Source organism: Agelaius phoeniceus, chromosome Z (assembly GCF_051311805.1).
Source record: "Agelaius phoeniceus isolate bAgePho1 chromosome Z, bAgePho1.hap1, whole genome shotgun sequence".
Classification (NCBI taxonomy): Eukaryota; Metazoa; Chordata; class Aves; order Passeriformes; family Icteridae; genus Agelaius; species Agelaius phoeniceus.
Window position 1 is genome coordinate 13589342 of NC_135303.1, and position 5018 is coordinate 13594359.

Sequence of the window (5018 nt, forward strand, 5' to 3'; positions counted from 1 at the left end):
TACCAGCGCTGCTCTCTCAAGTGATGAATCTTTCTCTGCTGTCCAGGAAGTCAGAATCAATTCCAGAGCCCCAAACAGGGAATTCATTTGCCATGACTTCAGTAAGCCCTCTTAGCTGCCTTTGGCATTAGCTCTCCACCAGATTGAAGCTGTGGTGCCTTAGGATGCTCTCATGAAGGACAGAGGTGAAGTTGTGAGGAATATTCCTTTTGTGATGTGCTGTGGCTGTGTCTTTCCGTGTTTATGTTTGTTTGTGTACAAGGGCAGTGGTGGCAGAAGAACTCTGGGAATTAGTTCTCATTTGTGGACATTCTGGTCCTGTGGACTATCAACTGCATTTGGTCCTGTTCAATTTGAGACTTGCACACAAAATGTCACTTTTTAATTAAATTGTAAGTATTTTCCTTTTGTTTCTTAAATTACACCTTTCCTAGTAGAATAAAAACATTACTGATGACCAAGCAATACAGTCTGAGGAGGACAAAAATAATTCGATAATGGAATCTTATATCAGTTAAAGAAAATCTGTTAGACAAGTAGCTGACTGAATAAACAAAATTAAGTCAGAAATTATTTTGAGTTCCATGTTGGTTTGGGCCTTAGTGACAGGTTCTTCCCACACAGAGTTCAGTTGAACTCTGGTTGCTTTCATTTTGGCAAACTTTGGGGAGGGTATGGACAAACACCTATGAGTTGGGAAAACCAAGTGGATTTAAGTCTTTCAATAATGCAGACCTCTACCATCTGTAAAATTTTCCTGTAGTGCCTCTGCATATTAGCTCAAATATTTGTGTCTCCAAGTCTAATCACTGCTTTACTGCTTTCCTGAATTTCTGCCTTTTTCCTGAAGTGCTGCTCATTTCTCCAAATGCTTATTTTGCTTCAGGATAAAGTGTAACTGAGATGTTACTGTATGATTTTCATACTTCATTCTTTTAGAACTAGACACTGGATCTCTGTCTTCCTTATATATGCAGCTAATATGAGTATTTCTTCTATTTCATTTCTACTGGACAGGGGCTAATATAGAATTGTATTAAATTTGTATATAACATTTTTGAAACATAGGGAGGGAACAACAGCTTTTTTGTTTATCTATTTATTTATCTGCACAATTATCTGTGCTTTTGAGAACACATTTTATACTAATCTTTCCCTTTTATACTGTTTTTCAGATATAAAGCCAAGCAGGCATTTGCTTAAAAATAGGTGTCTAGCACTGATTTTCCTGCCAATAATTCCTGCAGGCTAAAAAAGGGAGAAGATTGAAGCAGAGCAAGAGACTCGCTCTGTTGTGGTGTTTGGTTTATCAGAAAAGGTAAGTTTTATACTTGTTACCTTATTTCTAATTCTCTACTTCAAAGAAAACAGGAGAAAAGGAATTTGAAGGAATACCTCCAAAGCACCATTCATAAAATGTGGAAATGAGTGTAGAAGGGTTTGTCAGAGGCTCCTGTGAATGGCGCCAGGCTGTGGCACTGCCTCCCCTGATCTCCAGCTGCACATCTCTTGCTCATGATCATTTTTTCCCGGTGTTTTCCCTGGTGTCCCCTCTCAAAAGGACTCTGTTGCTCCCAGTCTCTACAGTTTTTAACTGCTTTTTCTAGGAATCCTGAATGTGCTCAACAATCTTTCAGGCTGTTTCCACAATGGATCCTAAGGAGCTCAGCAAAAGCTCAGCCCTTTGGCAGCTGCTTTGGATACTGAAGGCATTTTCTGCTGACATGCTGATGACTCCTCATTTCAGTTTATGATGGCTCATGACTCTCCAGCCCAGGCTCTCAGCCCTCAAGGCCTGCTAAGCTTTAGATTGAACAAAGGGCTGTAATCACTTTGTTGAGGATTTTATTTAGGAGTCTCTCAGGAAGTAAAGAAGGAATAAGGCAGAGCTGGAAAAAGGCAGCTGGGTTAGACATAAAAAATAAGTAAAAGGGATGTGCATCAGTGGGTGCCCAGTGGAGATTCCTGAGCATTTGATGGTAGAAAGGTAAAATACAAAAGCATTAATGCCCTGAACAGGCTAAACAGCACCAGGTGTGCCTGAGCTGAAACCACAGAAGCAGAGAGGTCATTGGAAGAAATTTCAAATACCATTGCCATCAGTCTCTTTGCAGATCACCATAGAAAACCACTTCAAGTGTTTGCTGTATTTATTATCTGTACTTATTTTACATTAAAACAGGGAGAAGCTGGGTTCTGAAGCTGTACTCTCAAAACACATTGACTGTTCTCCAAACCTGAAAAGTGAATATGTGATGAAGAGGCTACAAAAACAAGGTTGGAAATACAGATTGGTTTGTAATTGATTGCTTCTTGAAGAGCTGAATTTACATTTTGCAAGGCTGATAAAAGTTCATCTGTCATTTGAATGTGAGGCAGTAAAGGTGAAGTGAAAGTTGCACAACTGATCTTTAAAAACACATGTGAAATTTGGCAAAAAGGAGTCAGTTGTCAGGAGCATTGTGTTGTGACACTGTAGTTATGACTGAGAAATCTGAAAATGGAGAAAAAGTAGAACAAATGAATAGGCAGAATTCAGAATTGACTCAATCAAGTACAAGATAAAGAAACACATTCACCATGACAAGAACTGACAGTCAGCACAAGGCCCTGCATTAAGGATGAATTTGTGTAGTATTTATGAGAACTGGGAATTAATGGAGGAGAGAGATTTAATCAGAAAGAGCTACTGGAGTCTTTAACAGAAATCATTCTTTCAGAAGGCTGGGTTTTATGACAAACTTGTCCCCTCTTTGATTGCTGCAGTTAATTAGATATTGCACAGTGGGCAAGTGGTGGACACTGGCTGGGTAGAAGGCATTGAGAAAAAACTAAAATGCTTCAGAATAAGCAAGATTTTTCTTAAAACTAAGTTTGGGGGTTGGGGTTTGGGGTTTTTTGTTTGGGTTTTTTTTCTCTCTTTTTTTTTTTTTATTTTAATGAAGTGACAGCAGCTTTTTAGCAATTTGCAGTAACAGAGTTATCTTCTGGTCCATCAATATTTAGCTCCCATTTACTCACTCCAGTGAATCTTGGGGGTTATAGTTAGTAGTTGGTGACAGATACCGCACTAAGAATCAGATTTGGGTTCTTGCTCTCAGCTTCTGAATATCTTTAATAATTATTACAAGATTCTTTAGCTATGAATAGGTTTTGCTTGCCTTTTTTAAAATTTGCATGCAACCTTTTTTGTCTCTGAAATCAACATCACAACAATTCAAGGGAAAGCAGGAAGAATGATGGACCTTCAGTGTAGTGGATGTGAACACAGGTTTCAAATATGTGATCACTTTACAAAGTAAATTTGATGTTAATTGATTGGGGTTAGGGGAGCAAAAAAATATGACAGGGAAGACAGTCTTTATGAACCAAAATAAAAATGTGTGAAAAGTAATGAAAGTAGTCATTATTAATGAAGTTCATGGACTAGAAAAGCTATGACACAGGGCTGCTGACCCCTCTGAAATGGTGAGAGTAGAGCTGCAATGAGATTCTTCTAGAAATACTATGTGAAAACTCATCTGGAAAGTCTTTCAAGTAAAGGCAAAGAAAGCAGCAAAGGAAGAATAAAACCCCAACCCAATAGACTGAGGTTACTTCCCCTTTTACTGGGGTCTCTAATGATAAATCAAAGGCCAAAAGTTCTAAACCAAGAGCAGATAGATTTAGATTGGACCTAGGGAAGAAAATTTTTATGATGAGAGTGGGGAGGCCCTGGCACAGGTTGTCCAGAGAAGCTGTGGCTGTCCCTGGATCCCTGGAAGTGTCCAAGGCCAGGTTGGATTTGGCTTGGAGCATCCTGGGATAGTGGGATGTGTCCCTGCCCATGGCAAGGGTTGGGACTGGTCTTTGAGGTCCCTTTCCAACCCAAACCATTCTGTGATTCTGTGTTGCTAAACAGGCAGTGTATCTGGAAAGTTGTATCCTGACAAAGAAGATCAATAAAATTGTCAGAGAGGGATAAAAGTGTTTGTTGTGGCTCTGATTTCTTTGGAATGCAACACACTGGCCAAAACCCAGTGATTTGTATTTCCCACTCTGAATGTCTTCTCTCGATGGATCAGATCCTATGGAATCTGTTGCTCTCGGGATGAGTTATCTGGAATTGGTATCCTAACTCATATTTCTCTTACATGCCAGATAGCTTACATTCTAAATTGAGTTGTTCATAAATGAGCACTGTGATGCACTTAAAAGAAAATTACTTTCTTTGTGCTAAAAATCCAATATTACATGCTAATTGTGCCAGTGTGCAGCTAATTAACCTTTATTCTGCTGCTCCCTAAGAGATGGTAGGTGTATCTATGGATTGGCAGAGTGACTGAAACTTGACCTCCCCCCGAGAGTTTTTAAGTTATTCCCATTGCACAGTGCTTCTTTTTACTGACAGGTGACAAAGGCCGGGAAGAGAAAGAGGGACACCAGAAATGAAAATGAACAAGATACTTTTATGGATATGATTTTAGAAGAGCCGAGTTTCAGAAGAAATGGTTCATTATTGTTCTCTTACTGACTGTCCTGCAGAGTCTGAAACCTCATACACAACTCTCTGAAGCTACAAGTGTCTTCAACGTCCACCAGGGTTGTAAAAGTCCAGAAAAAATATTGCATCTTGGGCATTCTCTTTTTTTTCATACTCCATAATTACACCAAGTAAGAGGATTATGAAAATAGAGCATCTGAACTTGTACTGTAGCCAAATTATAGTTTCATTCTGAGCTTGTTTTCAAAATCTTTTCAATAACATAATGAATTTGGTTTACATGGCAAGTTTTTTTTTTTTTTTGGTGGATCATGGGTTTAGGAAAGGACAAAAATCACTGAGCAGCAACTGGGAGAGAGAATATGTGAGAGGAACAAGCACCAAAGTCAAAGAAGAGCCGAGTCTCTGTTCCAGAGGCCTGAGCTGATTCCCTGTGAGGCACGGACTGTGAGGAAGAGCATGAGGAGAAAGGCAGTCCCCAGCTGCCCAGGAGGTCCATGATGGAGCTGACATCCACCTGCAGCCCCTCTTTGTC

At 39.6% G+C, this 5018-nt stretch overlaps 1 long non-coding RNA gene across 1 annotated transcript; it reads left to right on the top strand.

Annotated features, from left to right (window-relative positions):
• The first annotated feature begins 1181 nt into the window (after nucleotides 1–1181).
• On the top strand, nucleotides 1182–4466 carry LOC143692171 (uncharacterized). Its single transcript, XR_013180026.1, has 3 exons — nucleotides 1182–1318; nucleotides 2183–2277; nucleotides 4391–4466. It is a non-coding gene; the product is annotated as an uncharacterized LOC143692171 (long non-coding RNA).
• The last annotated feature ends 552 nt before the right edge of the window (nucleotides 4467–5018 follow it).